Below are 24,487 nucleotides of genomic sequence, written 5' to 3' on the forward strand. Positions count from 1 at the left end.
GTGTGTGGGCTTAATAACTCTGCAAAATCTTTATCTGCCAGGTGGCTAATTTCCCACTCGACACATGTCTAGCTGTAACTAGCTTGGACCACTATGAGTTCTTTGTTCTCTGTTGGGCCTTATTTGCCAGGCTTTATAGTGATAACTAGCAAAGTAATTATCTGGGCCACCCAGGGTAACCGTGGGTTGGGCCCTCCTGGGTTGTGCCCATCATGTTTAATCTGTAGTGTGATTAGTTTGGTTGTTTGGATAGCATGTTTTGTTCTTTTCCACTTCTTCTCTAAATTTTGTTGTGTCCAATTAAATTTTACACTGACTATTAGCAATCTCCTACTGGGAATTGTTTTGGAAGCCAAGTATGTTCTGATGAAGGAAATTTGTCAATCAATTGCTAATAAATATGAGCCATTTGGAAAATGGATTGGAAATACTTGCCTCATATCACTTCTATTCATCAGTTTATACTGCGGGTCTCTTAATTTTTTCATGTTTCATAGTTCTCCTAAACAATCAAATCTATAAGCTATCTACTGATTTTGGGTTGTATAGTTTGATGGTTAATTAAACATTCAAGAGAGTTTTAATGGCATGGAAACCATCATTCCTTATTAGTTACACATATAATGGGAGTGTCTTTTAATCCTAAGATTGTTCTTAAATTATTACACATCATTGTATATCTTTCTTTTGTGGTTATAATATGTCTTACTTATCCACAAAAAAAAAAAAAAAAATTAAGTGTGTTTGGTTTTCGTTTTTTGGTTTTCATGTTTTTTGTTTTTAGTGAATATCTTTAAAATTGTAAACATTGTTTTTTTTTTTTTACTTTTTTTAGATGCACCTTACTTAGATATATCTAAAAAGTAAAAAAATTGTGAAAAAATATTTTAAAAAATTAATAAATACATAAAAATACAAAAAATATACTGAATTCTCGTATTTTTTTTTTTATATTTTTGGTATTTAGTGAATTTTTAAAATATTTTTTTTCACAAATTTTTTACTTTTTAGGTATATTTATGTTAGGTATGTCTAAAAAGTAAAAAATTGCTTAAAATATTAAAAAAATTCAGTAAAAACAAGAAAGTGGAATTTCTTGAAAAGTATTTTTGGAAAAGAGGAACCAAGCAAAGTGAATTTTTGTTCTTGGAAGAAGGAATGACTCATGAAAGTTCTGCTGACAATGATTTTTTGGATATCCAAATTCACCTTCCAACTTCTCTGACTGAGTACCATGATACATGTGAGGAGATACCTGAAATTTCTGTGGGTGATAGAACTGAGAATGCTAATGTGGAGGTGGAGGCTTCAGTGGGTGATAGGAAGTATAGCGACCCCGGTCTTTTCCCATTTGATTTTTGTATCCGGACTTAGGTTCCGTAGATTCTGTCATTGTATAATTGTTGTTGTCATTCTTTATTTTCTTATTTGGAGTTATAGGATGTGTTGGGCAGGTTTGTTTCAGGTTGGTTGGGTTCGGAAACCAAGTGTTGCTGTCCAGTTTTTGGGAGGGTCGCTCGAGCGAGTACTTGGTCGCTCGAGCGAGGGTTGTATTTTGTGTTTGGTGGCTCGAGCCAGATTTTCTTAGCTCGAGCGAGCGTTTGCGTCTAGTATGGACCTGTAGCATTGCATTCTTGGCTCGAGCGAGCTTTTCTTTGCTCGAGCGAGGATTTCTTGTGTCTGGTCGCTCGAGCGACCAAGTCTTCGCTTGAGCGAGCCTGTCCAGTTTAATTAGACAGCAGCGGGTTTTTAATCAGTTTTTCATCCTCTTTTTAGATTCCAAACCCTAAGGTCCGACTTCTCTCTCACCCTGCTCACATTCTCTCTTAGATTTGATCCACTTAGGGTGTGTTTCTACCCTAGATCCTTCATTAAAAAGAGTGTGTGAGTCGAGGGCTTCGTTTTAATCTGAATTGTTGGTAGTTTGGAGCACTTTGGAGTTTGGGTCTTGATCTCCATCTTCTCTTTTCGGGTTATTTTCTTCGAGGTAGGGATTTCCTACTCCATCTTATAAGTTTTGTTCTAAGTTTTAGTATTTTGATATGTTGGGGTTACTTTGATAATTTTGGGAAAAACCCTAGTTGTATTAATTAATGAATTTGTATAATTAATTTAAGGGAATTGGGGAATTTGGTTAAATTCATGAAATTGGGAAATTTATTGATTAAATGGTGTAGTTGGATAATATAAATCACTCGCCCATTGAATTGTTGGTATATTTATTTCCAAGTCTAGAAATAACTGTTTTGGGCTATCGGTGGAGGATAGTCGTGCTTGTTGTAGACACTGCATGTGGATTAGGGATAACTGAAACTAATCATTGATTAAGTCATCAATTTTGACTGCTGAATTAATACAGACATTATGTGTATTGATTGTGTGTTGTATATGTTATGTGTTTGCATACATTGTTTTGTGTGGGAGGAGATAGGGGATGTACTCCACGGTTTAGGGGAAGATAGGGGATGGACCTCTAAACCGGATTTTGTTTGGGAGGAGATAGGGGATGGACTCCATTAGCATCACTTTTATGTGTACTTATTTATATTGAAGTGTTTTATTGATACAGCACTAAAATGTGTATCAAACTGGAAGTATGAAGTGTTTTGATTTGAGCCTGAGTCTCAATTGTTTGTTGACATTGGAAGAATGTGAATATGATATATATATAGTTCACTGTTGTAAGTTTGGCCAGGTTCTGAGCCATATTGATAATGTTGGAAAGTAAAACGTGTTTTAGACATTAGTGTCATGAGACTGTATAATGATGTAATTGGTTATCTTGGTTAACCATCTATTAAATACTAATGCTTTATTCAATGCTTATATTTGGTTTAGTATATTTCTACTGGGCTGTGGCTCACCCTTTATGGGAACATCATTTTCAGGTCCAGGTGATAAGCTACCTCCCAGAACTTAGCTTGGAAGGATTTGGATTTTGAAGACTATTTTCAGTTATTTGTTTTTCATTGTTAGTACATGTAAACACTCAAGCCTAGGGCTTTATTTGTATTTGAGTTAGAACTCATACTTTGTGTCCAAGTGTTGGCTTGGAAAGATGTAAGCCTGTAGGGCATTTAATTTGATGTTACATGAAATGTTTTTTTTTGGTAATACTCTGATGAATGAAATAACAAAGTGTTTTCTTTAAATAATGCATGTCAATGATATATATAATGGGTTAATTTTGAGGGCGTAACAGGAAGTAACGATGTGATGTTGCAAGTGAAATTGAAGTTGTTGAGTAGAGATTTGGAGATTACAATCTTTATTTTCACTATGTCCAAGTCTGTTTTTGTTCGTTAATGGGTGAAAATTATTTTGTTTTTAGTTCTGCAATATGTTTAATATTACTTTAGAAGTTATTTTATAAAAATATTTCAATACTTTGTTTAGTAATATGAAAATGACCTTCTTGCTTCTGATCAAGAGGAATAGGTTAAGAAGTGTGTGAAAGGAGTAAATCAATGTTAGTTTTTAAATCCTCTATTTACTAATTTTATTAGTTGAATCCTCTCTCATTTATTTCAATTGGTTTTTTTTAAAATTTTATATATATATATATTTTAAATTTGGGATATATCTTGATTATAATAACTCCACGAGAGTTTTAGGCATGGTTTTAAGCCTGCCCGTTGGCACAACAAGTGTGGCAGATGAGCCCTTTCCCTTTGTGTTCTCAATTGCGTTCTTGTTTTGATTTTCGTCATTGGTTTTGTGAGGTTGAAAGCTAATATGATGACACAAGGGTGGGCTTTCTGTGGCTTTGTGTTGGGGGTTGTGGACGTCTCGTAACCAAGCCATTTTCAATAATAATTGCAGAATGCAGGGGAAATTGTTTGAATGGTAAGTGATTTGGTGAAGGAGTTTAGTCATGTGTGTGCTTGTGTTATTGGTGAACGATGGGCTTTTTCGTCGCCCTCAATAACTCAGTAGAGTGTGCCATTAGCAGGTTGTTAGTATATATATTTTTTATTTTTTATGGAAAAAATATACAGAAAAGCAGAGAGGTGATGTGATCTAAATAAGTGCACTTATTTAGTTTATGCCAAATAGTACCTTAATTTCACAAATTGTTTGATAAACAACAAAATATATATATACACTAGCATTTAACCCGTGCTATGCATAGCTAAATGTATAAGACAATGATATATATTAGTAAAAAAATCTTATGGTAAGCATCTAGTTAGGGGTGCATATTATATGCACCTTACCACAAATTTTTTGTAATTTTACTACAAAATTTGGTAACATTGTCATAAATTAGTGTAACAAAAAATTTCGTAATAAAATCACAAAATTTTAAGTATTTTGTTACGCTAATTTGTGGTAAGATTATGTATTTTGTGATTGATGTTATGAATTTTTGTAATAAAATTATGTCAATTGTGGTAGTTGCATAGTGTCTGCATCCTAAGGGGTGCCCACCATAAGGTTTTCCGTGTCAGTATTTTATGAAATTTTAAATTGTAAAATTATTTTTATTTTTAAATTTTGAGATATATGATAAGTAGATTTATTATTAACATTGTATGAAAACATTGTAAGAATTTGCATGGCTAAATGTATAAGATAATGATATATATTAGTAAAAAAATCTTATGGTGTGCATCTTCTTAGGGGTGCATATTATATGCACCTTATCACAAATTTGTGTAATTTTTCTACAAAATTTCGTAACACTGCCATAAATTAGTGTAACAAAAAATATCGTAATAATGTCTCAAAATTTTAAATATTTTTTTACGCTAATTTGTGGTAAGATTACATATTTTGTGATTGATGTTATGAATTTTTGTAATAAGATTGTCAATTGTGGTAGCTGCATAGTGTTTGCATCCTAAGGGGGTGCGCATCATAAGGTATTCTGTGTCAGTATTTTATGAGCTTTTAAATTATAAAATTATTTTTATTTTTAAATTTTGAGATATATGATAAGCAGATTTATTATTAACATTATATGAAAACATTGTATGAATTTGACAGCAACAGACATGGACGAAGGTGAAGGGGAGGTTGGGGAGGGGTGGGTAGTGGCGAATGAAAGGGGAAATATGAGCTGATGAGAGTCGTCGGAATGCGCTGCCAGAGCTATAGTAGTTGAGGGTTAGGGTTTTGGGGTGTTCAAAGAAGAGGGTATAATTAGGATTAAGACGGGGGTTTAAAGAGAAAATGGGAAGCACTTGATTAAGTGGGTAGAGATTTAAAGAAATGGGGGTCGAAAGAAATAAAGTAGGGATAAATAGCATCCTTCATTCATTAATAATAATAATAATAATAATAACAAAGCAAAAAAAAAATTAGCTCAAGGGTACTATTTTATTTTATTTTGACAAAATAAGAACTTCATTCAAAGATTATCGAAAAACATACATAACAGTACTCATCCTCAATTTACATATCCAGCCTGAGTCCATTGCAAGAAGAAAGAAAAACAAGGAAATGAAAATACAACCAACTAAATTCACAATCATCAACAAACGCTTGAAATTCGATACCTCCTTTCCACTAGTTATGAAGATCCTAAAATGATAGCCTTCTAGAATCTAAAGCTAGCAAGCTCCTTAGCATCCTACAAACTAATATCAGTTAAGAGAAAAACTAAGTGCACAAAATCAGTCATAGATAAGACACAAAAAGTTGGTAACTGATTCTGTACACCATTTGTGTTTGTAGCAAAGCTCATAAATTAATAGCCATACTAACTTTGTAACTTGAAATAGAACCTAACTAACTAAATGCAAATCTAGCAGTCGTCAACATCCTTGATTTTGCTGGTGCTGTATAGGTCTTGTACATCTTGAAAATGGAACCACCAGATAGTATACTAACCGGAATACAGATGTACAAGTTGTCTCCTGTCAAATGAACCATAATCTGCATCAGCCCTCCAAACAAGACCTCTACAACATTAATGTCAGCGGCCATGTGCATAAGGAGTGCAAAGGCAAAAAGTCTAAACAACCCGATACCAAAGTATGAAGAACATGGGATCAAGATCCTTACACTGTCCAAAAATTAGTGCACAGAGGGCATGTTTGATTGGATGGATTAGAACATGGGATTGAGATTATTAATCCGTGAGCCCAATTATCCTATGTTTGTTTTAACATTTTGGTTTAGGATTATTAATCCAATGGATAATTAATTCAACAAATTTGTATGATTATTAGTAATGAGGTAGGGTGGGATTATTAATCCAATGGATAATTTATCCAATTGGATAGTGAATACCACACTAATGTGATAGGATTATTAATACCTCACTATTAGTCAAGTGAATCAAACATGACCAGAACGCAGTAACACCCTGTATGGAAGTTATTGCAAAGGTCCCAAATAATTTGTGAGGCGCATGTTGAAATATAAAATACCCTAATGTTTCAATTACTAAATGAACAACCCCAAGAGCTGTACCAACAAATTGAAACAAAAGTGGATTTACTAATGAATTTGTGGAAGTGTAGGTAAGTTGAGCTTTTGCACTGCAGACAAATGTAGATGAAAATTGACCAACCAGAAACCAAGCAGTGGTTGAATCCATTTCTGCAAGAAAAACAAAATCACTTGCACATCAAAGAACTCAGTGACCCATATCAACCAATCAATCTCTCCAAAGAAATTAGCTATAATTACCACGGATCAAATCACTGTCATATAGCACAATTACACACCACAACAACCCCAAACATGAAGGACAAAGGCATTAAATCTCAATATTATCATAATGCCCTAAGAAGCGTATACAGAGCAACTCCTGTAGGAGAATCATATACTAATGGCCTTTGAATGCTAAAACAACTAATAACAATTATGACAATGCCAATGGGTTAGCATCACTTTTCAATTTCCAAATAGTTCAAGGTACAAAAAAATTAAATGTGTAACGCCCTCAAAATAACAACATTAAACCCATCAGATAAGTCATGCATTTACATATAAACTAACCACATACTTTTATTCATTAGAGTTCCATTACATAAGTATTACATGTTAACATCAAAACAAAATGCCCTACGAGCTTACAGCTTTCCAAGTTAACACTTGGTTACAACAAAAGAGTACTAACTCATACACATTAAGCCCTTGGCTTGTATTTACATGTAATACATCAAAAAGTAAAACGACTACATTATGTCCGCCTCTAGCCTCCCAAGCTATGTCCTTGGAGGTGGCATGCTTCCTGTACCTGAAAATGATGTTCCCATATAGGGTGAGCCACAGCCCAGTAGAAATACACTAAACCAACCATGAACAATGACTAAAAGATTAGCAATTGATAGATGGCTAACACAGATACATTCACATAAATTATACATTTATGTCATACAACTTATGAGTCTAAGTTACCTTTCATTTTCCCTTTTTCAACAGATAAGCATGCTAGCTCTATCATCATTCCACAGATATGTATAAAAACTATATCCCACATTCAGATAAGCATATAAGCTATATCCACATTCTCAACAGATATGTATAACAACAATATCCCACATTCACAGATAAGCATATAAGCTGTATCCACACTTTACCAAGATAAGCATATAAGCTCTATCTTCACTTCTCTAGACAAGCATATGAGCTGTATCTACGGAGTTCATCCTCTATCTTCTCCCAACACTATCCAGTTTAGAGGTACATCCCCTATCTTCCCCTAAACCGCGGAGTACATCCCCTATCTCCTCCTCTACACATAACGTATATAAACACATTGGTTCTATATACAATCACCCAATACATACAGTTAATGTATTCTATCAACCGTCAAGTTCCATGACACATTTCATTGATTAGTTTCAGTTTGCCTAATCATCATGCATTGTCTACAACAATCACGACTATCCTCCACCGATAGCCCAAAGCAGTTATTTCTAAACAGAAAATAAATGCACAATGGATATTCAATCAACATTTCATTTCCTCATTTCTCACAATTAATTATCCCAATTAATTAAACAATGTAATTAGGTCGTTATCCATAATTACCATTTCAACCCTTAGGTCCCATTTTCATCAATGATTCAACATTTATTCCATTTCTCTATGCCAAACATGCATCTAGGTTTATTATGAATAAAACCCCAACTTTTGTAAAATTGCACAAAAGCCCCAAACTTTCACAAAATTACCAAGCCAAGCCCAACGTCTCAAAATACCAAAATTTAAAGACAAAATCCATAGAGAGGAGTAGGGTATCCCTACCTCGAAGTTTAAGCCAAAAAGGAGATGAAGACTCGAAGATCAACTTGCTCCAAATCCAAACTTTTTCAGATTAAATCAAAGCTCTCAACGCCCTCTATCTTTTTAACAAAGGCTCTAGGCTAGATTCACACTCTAGGGAGATCAAATCTTAGAGAGGGTGTAAGTTTAGAGAGAGAGGGTCTCGGATTTAGGGTTTGATCAAAAAAAGAAATGAAAAACTGAAGTTCAAAATCGCTACTGTCCGCTGATATAAAACACGCTCGCTCGAGCGAAGACTTGGTCGCTCGAGCGACCAGACACAGAAAACTCTTGCTCGAGCCAAGAAGTTCTCGATCGAGCGAAGAAAAACCCAGACCGCTCGAGCGAAGGAAGCTCGCTCGAGCCAAGAAAGGCAACTCTCAGGTCCAGAACCAGACGCAACACTCACTCGAGCGAAGCCACCCTGGCTCGACCCACCAGACACGAACCTCACTCTCGCTCGAGCGACCAACTCCTCGCTTGAGCGAAGGTCCAAAAATCTGGGCAACAACACTAGGCTCCCAAACACAACCAACCTGTAACAAACCTGTCCAACACATCTTATAACTCAATATACAAAGTAAAGAGTATGCAAACTAAATAATAAACAAATACCAACATCCACGGACACATGTCCGGATCACTGTACAACAAGGGTAAACCCGGGATCGCTATAAAATGCAACCATCATTACACCAATTGTTACTTGGTAGAACTCTTCTAAATTAGCAGACAAGTATACTACAATTGCAAGATTTAATTTACTGTTCAAATGATGAAAAATGAACAAAAATGGATGCTTGCCAGTAGTCTTGATAAGCAAGTAACATCCCAAAATGGAGAAATTTATACCATTACCATCAACAAAATCCATTAGTTGATTCGAATAGTTGATTTGGAAATTTCAATATTTATGCTTAATTGATTTCTCAAAAAGGTGTTTCACTTGCTGCTCATAAGTGTGCATGTCTGAGACTCTGAGTATGACTGCTCACGTCTACCAAAGTTTTTCCTCTTTGAAAATTGCATATAACATGTTCTTGCAAATTCATTGTGATAATGCCCAAGCACTAAAGCCACATTTTGATAATTTGTGTTTCAATTAGCATATTTCCCTTTAAAATCATGCTTAGTTTATGACAAAAATCCCTCAATTTTGAAGATGATGGCTATGGCATAGAAAAGGAAAAACCTTCAACCATCCAAGCAATCATACCTCTTCTGGTTCCGTTCAATGATCTAAAAGCTGAAACCTTAATCAGCCACAATGAAATCCTGTCTTATTAGCACCTTGAATCAAGGTTTTCAATTCCCCTACTCTGTTTCCCAACCCCTTCTCTTTCTTTCTTCTTATTCACACAAAAATAACTTGTATATTAGATGAAGTAACAGGGAAACACAAAACACATAATTAATTAAATGGAAAGATGAAGTGATTTCAAAAAATAAAAGAAAATTTTATTCCTTTGTACCCAAAAAAAAAAAGGAAAAAAAAATTAAATGGAAAGATGAAGTGATTTCAAAAAGCAGCGAGTGTTTTTAAAGCAATTATCAGTTGTATACACAAATCAGAAATGCGCATAGAAAATTTAAGTGGTGCCCTTGCAGCAAAATATATGCAACTAAAGCACCTTTCAAAAACAAAAAACAAAAACAAATTTTCAATTGAAAATCAAAGTTTGTTTATATGACAAAGCAGATTTTTCATGCTGACAATGGCAATTGAGACCATTTCAGAAAAAGTCCAACCAACATCAGCAATTTAAATTAACCAACTAAAAACAGAACAATACATAGAAATTTAAGCCGCAATAAGATTTCAAAGACAACTTCAAATCAAACACAGTGCAATACAACTCAATCAAATTAAATCGATCCTCATCTACTATAGACATACAAAGAAAGTTATACCCATAAATTGATTTTGCAGCTAAGATTTAGCTCCTCTACAGTCTCACAAATTTAGGGATATTCTCGATATTTCTCATTAGAATGTGCCATGGTGCTAAATGGTCTCATACATGACCAAGATGGCAAACTTGTCGGGCAATCCTTATGCTTAAACTCCAAAAGTGCCGTTTTGGTACGAAACCCAATGCTATTGTGAACCACAAATTCAACTAGTCCAAATTCCTATCTTTCACCCTACCGTTACCTTCACCTACTTCCCACCACCATTAGCAACTCCCACAACCACCATCATCCAAATAGTCACCACTTCACTGCCAGTCATTATAACCACCTCACTACTACCTCAGTGCCACTCACCAAAACCCTTCCTTGACCACACACACAGGATGTCTTACAAAACAAAGCCCACCACGAAGCCCTCATCAAAGACTCAAGTGACCAAGGGTGCTAGAGCCAGAACGATGATATTCATTGAGGACATTACAAAATGAATTGTTCAGATCATCCAAATGGGACCCGTGGTGGGTCAAACGAACCTCTCAAATTCTCTCATGTAAACTTGTCAAAAGCTCAACCCTTATTTTAATTACAAAATATTGTAAAACTCAACTTTCTCATTTACCCATATAGAACTATCTCTCATAAAGAATTCTCTCTCTCTTTCTCTCATTATACGAAAGTGTCTCTTTTTTCCATTACAAAGCCCCTGTCTTTATTCACTCATCTATCTACAAAGCCTCTTCATTCTCCCTCACCACCTATTTTGATCTCCCTCCCAATTCCCTCTTCAATCTCTTTTTCGAAAAATTATGATGGCAATTCCATGGTGGTGGAGTGATGGCAATGACATTGAACGGCTAATTGTCTCTCTCTCTCTCTCAAAAATGATCTTCACTCTTTTTATATCTAAGCTTTGTCATGTTTGATTGTTAATTATTTGTTTGAATCAATTTTTTTTTTTGAGTTTTTGCATGCTGCAATCTAAGTGTTTTGAATTTTTTATTTTTTGAATAACAGTATGAGGGGTAGATTTAGTTGCCTCTTTATCATCATAATAGGTCATTTCATGGCAGGTTGGTTTTGGTTGGCACAGAGCGTGATAACAAACCTGAAAGACTAGGTGTAGCCGGTCTTACACTGCACTATGCCAACTTAAGACAACATTGTAAGTTTAACTCTTTCTTGTATTTTATTGGTAATACTTTTCATAGGGTAAATTACACTGGCTAGCCTAATCTTTGGTGAAACTACACATACTATCCCTTGTGTTTTGGAAATTACAATGACCTCTCCCACACTACTGCTTGTTTGCAAGTAACAGTGTTAATTTAGTTTGTTCAGTTATGCATGCTATTGCCCTTAGTTTTTTTACAACATAATTTAATTTAAATATAATAATTTTTGGGCAAAGTCAATAAATACACTTTCTTCCACCACAAAACCACCACAAAAGTTAATTAAAAATTTTATATTTTTATTTATTTGTTTGATGAAGACTTGGATCAAATTTATCAAAGGGCAAAGTAGGTATTTAAATAATTTATCACACGGCATCATCAAAATATGTTTATGTCACTAACGGTAGGCGGGAATTTTTTTGAAGTCTTTTTTTTTTATTTTTAAAATTAATTTATTACGGAAGTTTTTGCATGAAAGAGTGTAATTTTCAGAACATGAGGGGCTGCAGGTGTGTTATTGATAAACCTCAGGGGTGTTGGCATAGAGCTCGTTTGAAAAGTTGACTATTTTAGGGGTTATTTGGCATGATTGATATAAGTGCACTTATTTGGGTCACATCACCTCTTTACATTTTTTGCACATTTTTTATAAAAAGTCAAAAAGTATACTTATTCAGATCATCCCAAACAACCCCTAGTTAGCTTTTTGGCTTTTTAGTTATTTTTGCCGGGCTAAAAAAAATTATATTTGGGAAGTTGGTTGGTTTTTTGTTTATTTATTATTTTTTTATAGTTAATTTGATGGTTGTGAGAGAAAAAGTGAAATGATTATGGTTTAAACGTGACATTTTGTCTTATTGACTATTTTAACCTATTTTGTCATTATTGACTGTTTTAGCCAAAAAAAGTCATTTTTGAAGTGGCCCATCATTTACCCTTTTTCCATATAGATGGTGTTGCATAACCAAATTCATGTCGATTTTCTAATATAAATTCTTTTTTTTTGTTAGGTATCTCGGCCTACCTCCCTCCCTCCTAACATGAGAGACCAACTATATCATGGGTTGCCAAACAGTGTCAAGATTGCTCTATGTTCTCGGTGCCAAACAATTGATACCAAGGAAGTATGCCTTAAAACAAAATAGTGTAGTTCCTGTAATGCTTTGCATGCTTGTTTCCTTGGACTTCTTTAAATGATTCTGTATGAGAGGGTTCAAGAAAGTAGTTGGAAAATTCGAAGATCTTCGAAAACTCTTGAAGAACAACTTCGAATTCTCTAGAAGATTATGAGAGGCTTAGATTCTTCAATAGTCTCAACTCAAGAACAAAAGAGTAAAGGAGATGATGGAGATAAGAGATTGGGTGAAGAAGAAGGCAAAGTGGCTAGAGAGAGAATAATGGCAAGGCTCTCCCATGGATCTCCCACTTTCACTCTCAAGGTTGATAATGGAGAAAGGAAATTAGTTCTTTCCCAAGAGTTAAATCTCCAAATCCATCCCTTGTAAAGCTATGGATGGGTTCTATTTATAGGCACCTCATGATGTAGGATGGAGCCCATGTGCAAGGCACATGGGGAATATTCCCTCTAACCACCTTGTCCGAGGAGGTGACCTCTCCGAGGATGAGAAAAACCTCGAAGAGGAGATCAACCCCTCGGTGAACCCTTCGTCTTAGCCACACCTAACCAATGATCCCCAATCATCCCAAAGGGTCAGGGGTAGTCCCAGAGGACGTCCTACCACAAAATATTGTCGAGTCTCATGGACCCCCCGGGGTCGTGCCACCTCGACCCGGGTATAGGCTAGTTTAACGGAAGAGTGAATTTATCTCCACTCATCATCCTCGGGATCGGGTCCTTTGTTCGAACTCCATTACACCCATGGTTCTGATGCATAGATCCTGGAAAGTTTCGAGCCCGCAAGTGTTCTGGGACTCATTAACGGAGCGGCTTCTAGATTGCGTTTGAATCCATTCGAAGCCAAGTGTTTCGAATCTCTAGATTCGTGGATTCGAATCCTTTCAAGTCCGAGTGCCTCGGATCTCTAGGATAGCTCAATACCCTTTCGAGTCCGGGTCCGAGTAAGTCTCTAAGTTCGTGGATCCGAGCCCTTTCGAGGTTTAGAGCGATTCAGCCGTTTGATGGCGATAAATCCGGGCCCACCAATCTTAGACTTGCGATAAATTCGGACCACTAATCTTGGGCTATTGGGCCTAATTAATTTAGCGGACTCAAATTAGCTCCTCTTACATTTGCCCCTTGTGTGTATGAGGAATTTTTAAAATTTTTCGGACACGTATATTGTCATTTCTGCGGCCCTACTTCGCATCACGTTCCCCAAAAAAAAAAATATGTTGTCATGACAGAGCCTATGGATAAAGTTGATGACGTACTGTAAATTACAGATAAAATTGACAAGCAAAAAATAAATTTTTTTTTTCACTGAAATATACTTTTATAACATTTGAGAAAAAAAAATATATATATTATATATATATTTTTTATTCTAACCAAAGAATAATAAAGCATTTTTTTATATTCTTAATAAATAGAATACAAGGCTCACATGTGTTTTTTTTTTTTTGGCAAACACGGCATACACATAGTTAGAATATTCTAACAGCATATTCAAAGGATAAAGCTCCATTTTTTTTCTATTTAAGGAAAGGGCAAAACCCTATTCTGTAGCTAACCAACTTTTTGCATAGCCGCCACACTCACTTCTCAGTCTACTCTCTCTCTAGATCGAGAGGCCATCATTCTTCTTCAACAAACCAGCACCGCTGCCATCTGCACAGACCTCCATAGCAACTTCCAGCCCCGTCGTCGCCGTTGTCACTGAAGACCCAGCTCCGACTGTTACAGATGCCACAAACTCGTCACTGACTTGTCCTAGAATTGCAACCCAGCCATCAGCCTGTCCCAATTTTGACCAAGCTCCTGTTTTGTCTGTCTAGCGTCATTTTGCACACCATCAGCGGCTACAGCCAACACCAGACTCTTCCGTGGTCCTACTGCCATTGCCTTCCTCAACTGACCAGCACCAATACCGTTGCTTGCTCCAGTGCCAACCACACACGTCGCCCTTTCAACGCGTCGTGTGTGGTCACCAACTCCGCTGCGACATCACCGTTGGTTCTGGCCTCGCTCGTCCACTGCTCGTGCACGCGGCTTGTGCCGTCTCTGCTCTGTCTTGACTTGCGGCCTACACCGTTTGATGCTTCTTACTTCTTTCAGCTTTACACCTTATCCATCGGCACTTCAGATCTGTGGGTAAACTCTTGGGAAACCTCAGTATGTTTTTTTATTATTATTATATATATTTTTTTAGCTTTGACTCCTCATGAATGAGACCAACACAGCTATTCTTCTTCGTGAACAAGCCAAAGCTGCTACTGTTTATTATTGCCATTGTCCTATTTCAGCGTCACGACTATCGCAGACGTGCGATCCAAGCTGAGCTCGCCATCAGTGCTTCACTTCGGCCTAATGAACTCAGTCATTCAGGCACGCCAGACCTTGGTCTTGTTCTTACAACCACTGAAGTCCATTTCTGCTTGCATATTGATTGTCGTCTCAATCCTCCGAGTACCGCTGTCGGCTTCATAAGAACCAACCCCGGTGTTATCTTGCACGCGACCACCTCAACTCGCGTGGCTTGTGCGTCTCATGCCCAGCTCTTGCACCGTCGTTGTATTTGCCAACCGTAACTGAGCAGTGACGGCCATGTCGCCCACTCAACGAGGCGTCGGTCCGTCCATATCCATTCTCATCCACTGTCTGTGCTATCGCTGATCTATTCTGGTTATCCTTACTGGTGATTTGACCAATCCGTGGCCTATTTTCTGCTTCCTACTTTGGCTTTGACTCAACCGTGCTCTTCCTTTGTTGGTATAAATCTGTGGGTAATCACTTTTAATTTTTTTTTTTTTTATTTTGGTGGAAGCTCTTGTATAGACACACTTTCCTTCTTATTGTTTTTGATGAACTTTTGTGCTTAAAAAATGAATCTATGCTCTGATACATTTTGAATATGTGAATTCCAGCTTTCGCGAACCACTACTGGCAACGTACTGCTCCTCTGTGACATCTCTGCAACGACACTGTGACGCTGATTTCCCCACTTCACCATCGGTGTTTTACCATTATTGGCTTTCCTCTGCTGCAATCTATGTTGCCTACCTCGGCTGTACACCATTGAACACGGTTGGCTTTGCTCTGCTGCAAGTTCATCACCAACTTCAACTACTCCAGCACCGATCACACCAGTTGCCCACTCAACACGACGTGGGTGGTTGCCAACTTCTTTCTGACACCGTTGTTGCCTCCGGCCTCAACTTGTCCAACTCTGACCACGCACGTTTGCCCACTCAACGCAACGTGTGTGGTCTTGCCCAGCCTAGCTCAGTCTTGTTGATTACAATCTGTAAAACCTCTCTGATTTCAGCTTAAATTTCCAACATCGGCTTCGGACTTCACCCCCTCTAACGGTCCAAATTTGTGAGTATGAAATTCGGCTCCCTCTTTCGAATATAAATATATTTAAATATATATAAATATATTTTTGTGGCAATGTAGAGGGCTCAAGCAATCTGATAAAAAAAATCTGAATCTGAATATGGACTCAATTTTTGTGGCAATCCCAATGACATTTTTTTTTTTAGCTCAAGCACTGTGATTTTGGCCATATGAAAACATGCATTGGCACTTGAAACCTTATTGAGGGGCTTGGCTTGAACATAATTTGTTGAACTTTATCACTGAGAAAGGCCGAATATAACTTGTTGACTAGTATTTGAGCTCCATTTTTGACATGGAGAGAGAAAATCCTGGGCTTATGAATATGGACTTTAGAAAGGACATTCTTGTAATTTGCATAACGATCCACTGAATCTTGAACCCATAATTCAAACTTTGTAGCTTTGCTACTGATATATATACATATATATATATATATATATTTATCACTCCATGTTTGATAGTATTGAAAGGAGTAGAACAAATAAGAATTTTTTGTTGTTGTTGTTGTTGTTGTTGTTGATGCTCGATGGAATGATTTCAGTAATGAAACTCATAATGTTGAATATAAATTTTGTTACTGAGTATTTGATCATTTGAGAGAGATAATGAAATATTCTAACCATATATATTTGACCAAATAATACTCCAGCACTTTGAATCTTGTAAACACTTTACTTGAAATAATTACGTCATGATAACTCTTAGAACCATATATGGTCATTCATCAGGCTAGTGGATACCCCAAGAAAATGAATTGTTGATGACATCCGAGGTTGAATTTATTGATGAACCCATCATGTTGCATGTAAATCTCATTATCAAATAACTGATTGTTGCGACCCTTAGCATAGTAGACATCGTGCCTGAATTCTTGGTGTAAAAAATTCCTCATAGAATTTGTTGAATTCATGGATTCTCTGAGAAACGAATAGTTGATGTCGAAATTTCATTCGAATGTGTTGCTTCAATTCCAATATTCTGAATTTTAATACGGTCAACTCCTTGCTATTTATACCTGTTATTTCAGCCATATGTCTTCTCGAAAGAAACCCGTTGTCCCGGGGTCATCAGAACCGGCTCTCATGAAAGAGAGGGATATACCTCCGGCGTCTGAGTGGAGGAAATCTCCTTATTTTGGTCGAAAGGACCCCTTTTGGCGGGCGGCTACCTCCACCATTTCTCTTCTGACTCCGAAGGGAGCTCCATTATGTCTCACTGAGGACACTGACTCTGGACATGAGGCCCTTATTTCTCCTTCTTCGGTGCTACGCTTTAGGATTGAGCGAGGGGAATTTCCATACTGCTATCCTCAGTTCAAGGCCTTCTTAAACCCTCCTTTTGGTTGGCAGGGGTGGGTCGATGATGTCCTCTCAGACAGGAGCCTCTGTCAGTGGCTTCAGGAGGCCCGGCTATTGATCCCGGTGAAAATATCTCGATCCCTATCCATCCGTCGCAACAATGCCAGCCTTGAAGCCATGGCTCTTCGGTGGAGTACTGAGACACGCACCTTTATACTTGGCCAGCATGAGATGGGGCCCACTCTCGAGGATGTGTTCATGCTGCTGGGTCTAGAAGTGACCAGCCCTAATGCCTTCTACCCTGAGCAGACACCCCCCGAGGATGATTCTTTGATCCAATCTCTGAAGCTAAATCTTCAAGCTTGTGGCCGATAGAGTTCTGTATTTGATGGTTCAGCGAGGAGGACCAGTCGAGTAAGGACGGACCGTGCCTCCTATACCGCATGGATCCGCCACTTCTTCAAGGATCTTCAGCCCTTGGCTAGAGATGCTGACCCCGATTCTCAGGAGTATGAGGCCGGCCCGATGTATGGCTCTTGGCTTTATTTCCTGGGATTTCTGGCTTACTTCCTTTCATTCTTCATTCTTCCGAGCACACCTCAGGATTCTCTCAATCCCTTTGTCTTCCCCTTGGCAGTTAGGCTCTTCAGAGGGGATCAGATTCCTTTGGCTCTGCTATTTCTTGGGAATCTCTATTACCGGCTGGATCTACTACATCGAGATATGGTTCGTTCCGTAGGTCGATATGAGCATGTCTCCTTTATTCAGAGCCAGTTCCTGCTTTGTTTTTTCTTTGAGAGGTTCCCCAAGTTTGCCCTTACCCCGACTGCATTCGAGGCAGAGGTTCTTTGGGAGATAGTGGATAAAGATGGCATCCCCGTGCTCGGTACTGATGGGTCTCAGACATTTGAGAAAGCAAAGTCTTGCCAGCCGTTGATTACACGTTGGTCACGTATTATTTCCACCTTATTCTTGAATACTCTGGTGGATGATCCCCGGCGCTTTGTGGCACGGTCGTATGTATGCCCACCGGTGGGTGTGGCCACACCGCTTATCTATCATGGTTCCTCCCGCTTGGTGTCCTTTTCTTTGCCGAAGAACATCCCTACACCCTTTGTTGATATGCTGATAATGATCTGTCCGAGTTTATTACCGATATGGCATGAGGAAGGCGTTGATAGTGCCGTTTATTGACCTGACAGTGTAGCATGTCAATTTGGGTTTGACCAATGTGCTCCGGGGCCAGCACCTCCTTTGTTATCATTTTTAGAGAGCTACGGGCGCTTCAGTCGCGGACTTGTACATACCATGCTTCCTATATCCCGCTCTTTGACGATGCCAGGCTTGAGCTGAGTAGGGGGTTTCACCCCCTCTTTCAGGCGATATTGGCGGAAGACTATTGATGCATTTATTGCATTTGTCCAGAGCAGACCGATCATATGCTTGCCTCCGCCGATCTATAAGAAGGACTCTTCTCTTCGGCTGCCTGAGAGCTGAAAATCTGATCACATATACGAGAGTTTCTTTACCTCATCTACTCCGACTGACCCTCTGGCTCGGGCGTTTGCTTCTAGTTTTGCAATTGCTTCTCTAGAGCCAGTCCCTTTGAATAAGGCCTCTAGTCCTCGAACGACCCGCCTTAAGAAGATGGCTCATAAGAGGGCTTCTGATGCCAGTCCTTCCACTCCTCACCTTTCCAAAAGGCACCATCAGGTACCTAAAATTTTTTATTTGAAGTTACTTTCCTTCTTGTGACTATACCTTCTTAAATGAACACTTTTTATTTGCCCCTGTTGTGTAGGACCCTGCGGTTGTTGACGTTCTCAGTACCGTGGCTCCTGGCCATGCTGCCTCCCCTAGGTCGGACTCAGACTTGGACGACACCCTCCCCTTGTCTGCAAGACTTGTGAAGATGCGCACCCCTCGTATAGCGGTTATAGATGATGATGATGATGATGATGAAGCTGAGTCCTCCGATCATTTTTGTGACCTTATTCAACGTATGCGTCGTCATCGCTCTACCGTAGCTGAGGAGGAGCACTATCTTGGTGACAAGGTTATTGGGGCTCACCGTTCTGATGTTAAGATTACTGGAGGGACTGATGCCACAGAAATTGATGCCGCAGGCCATGCTTCTAGAAGCAATGTAGAGATGAGGTGCGCCTCTGGGAATGGTGTGGAGGTGGATGTGCTAGAAATCTCTGAGACTCGCTCTGGCACTTATGGTGATTCTCATCCTCCGGCCCTCCTTTCTTCTTCAGGGATGACTGCTACTGTTCAGGCTTCATCAGACATTGAGATCGATCAGGTGCTCCCTGTCTGGCCAAGTGACTTTGTTGATGCTAGGAGTCCTTCAGTTGCCCCGGCTTTGCATAGTGATTCTCCCTCTGGTAATCTTTCTTTTTGAAGTTTGTCATGTACTTCTATTTGTGAGAAATCTTTACTCAAATGGCTTTACTGTTCCCTACCCCTAATAAGACTTCCTTATCTTTTCTTCAGTGTTAGCTGCTACCGGAGCCTTGCCTTCACCTGCCTCGAACTCTGCTCCAGTGTTAGCTGCTACCGGGGTCTTGTCTTCACCTGCCTCGGACTCTGCTCCGACTCTCTTTGTGACTCCTTATGGTTTTCCTTCTCAAGGGGGGACACCTGCCTTTAAGACGACTGCTAGAGGTTTTTCATCGCCAGTGCTTTCAAATATTTTGGATTTGAATCTCAGTGATTTCTACTTTGATAGTGATGCTTTTGGTCTTTCCCCTTATCGCTCCGCATTCTCAGGCTCGGGACCTCTGCCGGGAGTTACCCCTCTAGGTGGTTTATCTAACCCGATAGACATTGGGGAGATTCCTGAGATTGGCAGCTTTCCGGCCCCAATTCCTCCTTTGGCTTCTGGCAAGGTGTCATTTCTCCATTATTGGGTAGCTCCTGAGTTTGCTTCAAGTCTGCAACTTATGCATTCGAGTTACCCGGAGACCTTCGCTTCATTTGCTTGCCAATGTCCACTCATTCCGACTACTCTTCTCGGGTCTTTTGCCACTATCTTATACAGCTTGGACAGGCAACAGCTGCATGACCTTAATGGAAAAGTGGTCGAGATAGCGTATCAGGGGATCTCTGACATGGAGCATCACCAAGTGGACTTATCATGGCTTCGGAAGCGCCTGAATATAGCTTATAACGCCAGTTATCGAGTGGAACTTTTGTCTGTGCTTGCCTCTTATCGGACCTCTATAGATGAGACAAAGGCAACTCTTCGCGAACTTGAGTCGGGCTATGCTCGAGCCTTGGAGACTTTAGAGGCACACTCTGCTGTTTGTCCCCCGGATGTAGATGTGACGGGCAGCTTCTTCGAGGGTGTCTTTAGGAGAGATTGAGTTTTTTTTTTTTTGGTATTACTTTCTTGCCCCTTTCGATAAAAATGTTTTATTTAGGACAATGCAATGAAATGACAAAATCTTTGCTGTTTGGATATTTTCACATTGTTTTCTTATTCTACTTGATAAAATATTTAGTTCGAATGATACAATGGAAAGAACAATCATACGCACATGTTTATAAAAGCTGAAATATTCTCATTAATTCTTTAACTTTCTTGACAAAAGTATAATAGATTCACTGCAAGTGATGGGATAAAACATGCTCCATAGAGAAAACCAGCTTCTTCATAACGTAAGGGAAATACAACTTTTACACAAAGTAAGAAAATGAAAATGAATTTCAACATAGATGAGTCTAACTATGGGTAGTAATGCTTGATAAACTTTGCATTGAGCGGGCCAGTTCGGAAGCCGTCTTCAACCCTTACAAGCTTGTAGTCCCCGCTTGAGCTCGCCTGAACCACCCTGTAGGGCCTTTCCCATTTTGGAGAAAACTTGGGCAAAGGCTGTCCTCGCATGATTGGGTCTACAATCTTTCATACTAGATCACCTTCTTCAAACTTCCTTGGTACCACAGTCTGGTTATAGGCTCGGGCGATGGACTCATGATACCTTTCCATGACTTTTGCAGTTTTGTCATGCTTTTCCTCTAATGCTTCCAATCTGGTGGTTCGTGGCTCCAATACCATCCCCTAGGCGAGAGCCATCCGAGCAGATGGTGTTTCCAATTGTATAGGTAACACTGCCTCGGACCCATACACAAGGGAGTAAGGAGTTGCTTGAGTCGGCTTTCTCTTTGAAGTGCGATACGCCCATAGGGCTACTATCAACTGTTCGGACCAAGTCCCCCCAAATTCATCCATCATCTTGCTCAAAATCCTTATCAGTGTCTTGTTTGTGGCCTCCGCTTGCCCGTTCCCTTTTGGATAGTAGGGTGTGGATTTGTGATGCTTCACTTGGTAAGTCTCTATGAGGCTCTTCACATATTTGTTTATGAAGGGAGTGCCGTTATCCGAGAGGATGGTGTTTGGTACTCCAAACCGGCAAATGATATTCTCCTTGATGAAGTTCACGACTGCAGGCCCCGTAGCGTTCTTTAGAGGAATTGCTTCGACCCACTTTGTGCTCAATTCTGTTGCTGCGAGAATCCACTTGTACCCCTTAGAAGGTGTGGAGATGGGCCCTATCAGATCAAAAGCCCAAGTATGGAACGGCCATGGCGTTCGGATGCTATGCAAGTCTACGGCTGGAGCATGGATCAAATTTCCGTGTTTCTAACAAGTCTGGCACTTCTTCACATGATGGGATGCATCTGACTCCATGGTCAGCCAGTAATACCCAAGGTGTATAAGTTGCTCGAACAGCCGAGCCCCTCCTTGATGCTCAATTTCGTGGGCTCTTCCGAGAACTAGATCTGACTCCTCCTTGGAGAGACACCTCAGGGGAGTGCCCTCAATGCTTCTTCTGTAAAGCTTGTTCTAATCAAGAAAGTACTGCCTTGCTCTTCTCTTGAGGTGTGCAGTGTCCCTCGGGCTCTCAGGTAGTGTCCCCTCTCTGAGATAATCAATGTAAACTTGTCTCCAGTCAGGGGTATCAATTTCAAAGCAACTCTCATCCTCCCGGATGTATGACTGACAATTGGGGCATTCTTTCTATAGTTGATTCGAGGCCTTCTCCATCTCAGGCCAATAATAGCCTCGTTTTTGGATCCTTCTGTATAGACTGATATCCCCATCCCCGCAGGATTTTTCATGAATCTGTTGTAGTCGGAAGCTTGCTTCTTGTTGGCCAACACACCGGGCTAGGAATCCGGTACCTCCTCGAAAGTAAAGTTCACCTTGAATTATTATGAATTGGGCAAGCTTGGCCATAGTCAGTTTTCCAACTTTGCTTCTGAGTCGTTCGAGAACTTCTCCTCTCCAATCCTCCGGAAGGTCTTTGTCTTCAGGTATTATTGAAGGTTCTGTTCTCTTCTTGATAACAATTGTCGCCTCTTCCTCTGGAATGTTAACTCTTGCCCCTAATGTTGCGAGGGCATCTGAAAACTTGCTGTCGGAGCGAGGCACATGCTCTATTTCGACCTTCTGAAATCTGTCAAGAAGCATTTGGACTGTTGTTCGATACGTGGCCAAGGCAGGCTCCTTTAAGACGAACTGTCCTAAAACTTGCTTCACTATCAGCTTTGAGTCCCCCCGAATTCGAATCTTCTTGATATTGTACTTCTCAGTTGCTATCAAGCCCAAAATAAGAGCCTCATACTCGGCTTCATTATTCGAACAATGGAAATCCAGTTTATAAGACAAATATAACTTTTCCCCACTTTTGCTTGTAAGGACTATCCCGATTCCTCCTTTACCTCTGGCTGCTGCTCCGTCAAAGCTTAATGTCCAAAAGCTTTCCTCAGAAGCCATAGTTGCATGCACCTCTCCTCTTAATTCTTCATTCACTGGTTCATAGTCACCACTTGGAAATTGGGCGAGGAGATCGGCTAAGGATTGACTTTTGATTGCCTTGGGAGCTACACATGTGATCTCGAATGCGCCCAGTGCTAACAACCATCTTGCCACCTTCCCGATTAGAGCAGGCTTGCTGAGGAGGTATCGGATTGGATCACTTCTAGTAACAATCTGAATATGATGGGCTAAGAAGTAATGTCTGAGCTTTTGGGCGGTGAATACCAAAGCTAAGCAATGTCTCTCTATCGAAGTATATCGGACTTCTGTTCCTCGAATCTTTCGGCTGATGTAATACACTGGGCGTTCTGCTCCATCTACATCTTGGACCAATAATGCCCCTATGGACTTGGGGGTTGAGGTTAGGTACAACATTAGAGGGACCCCAGGCTGCGGGGCTATCATGGTTTGAGGCGAGGTTAAGGCCGCCTTGATTCTCTCAAAGGCCTTTTGGTGCTCTTGGTTCCACTCGAACTTGGCATCTCCTTTTAACAACGAGCTGAAAGGGGCAGAGATCTCTGCAAGTGCTGGGATAAACCTCCGAATATAAGACACCTTCCCGAGGAACTTCTTTAACTCCTTTTGAGAATGTGGGGGAGGCATTGCTTTGATGGACTTGACCTTGTCTTCATCTGCCTCGATACCATGCCTATGTATAAGAAACCCAAGGAACTTCCCGGCCGTTACCCCGAAAACACATTTGAGAGAATTCATCCTTATTTTGAATTTCTGGCACCTCTTGAACACCTTCTCCAGGTCTCGGAGATGGTCTTCTTCCTTCTTGGATTTCAACACTAGATCATCAACATAATCTTCCACCTCATGATGGATCGTGTCAAGAAAGATTGCAGTCATAGCCCTTTGGTAAGTTGCTCCGACATTCTTGAGTCCGAAAAGCATGACTGTATAAAAGAAGTTTTTGAGAAGTGTTCTAAAAGCAGTCTTTTCTGCATCCTTTTCAGCCATCTTAATCTGATTGTATCCACTGAATCCATCCATGAATGAAAACATCTGGTGTCCCGAGGTGGCATCCACGAGGGTGTCGATGTGACGAAGAGGGAATTCATCATTTGGGCAAGATTTGTTCAAATCTCGAAAGTCTATACATACTTTGATTTGACCATTCTTCTTCTTTACTGGCACGATGTTTGCTAACCACGTGGGGCACTGTATTGGCCGGATGAAACCTGCTTGTTGAACTTTTTCAATCTCCTCCTTAATCTTCTCTTCCAGGTTCGGATGATATTTTCGAGCAGCTTGCTTAATTGGCTTGGAGTTTGGGAACACATCAAGATAATGGGAGACTAGGACAGGATCTAGTCCAGGCATTTCCTTATATGACCAAGCAAACACATCTGAATACCGGCTTATCAACTTTAACAACTGTTCCCTCTTCTCTGGGCTAAGGCTCGAACTTATGAATATCGGCCTTGGAGCATCTTGTCCATCACTCAGATCTATTTCAATAAGTTGTTCGGGCTGAGGCTTCGGCCCATCTTGCATGCATTCCGGAGCCACTTTAGGCTTTATC

General features: G+C 39.6%; 1 pseudogene; it reads left to right on the forward strand.

Annotated features, from left to right (window-relative positions):
- The first annotated feature begins 1,158 nt into the window (after nucleotides 1-1,158).
- LOC145822237 (protein PSK SIMULATOR 2-like) overlaps nucleotides 1,159-24,487 on the forward strand; it is a 28,905-nt pseudogene continuing 5,576 nt past the window's right edge.

This window comes from Camellia sinensis, chromosome 3 (genome assembly GCF_055761805.1).
Source record: "Camellia sinensis isolate YWXY chromosome 3, ASM5576180v1, whole genome shotgun sequence".
NCBI classification, from domain to species: domain Eukaryota; kingdom Viridiplantae; phylum Streptophyta; class Magnoliopsida; order Ericales; family Theaceae; genus Camellia; species Camellia sinensis.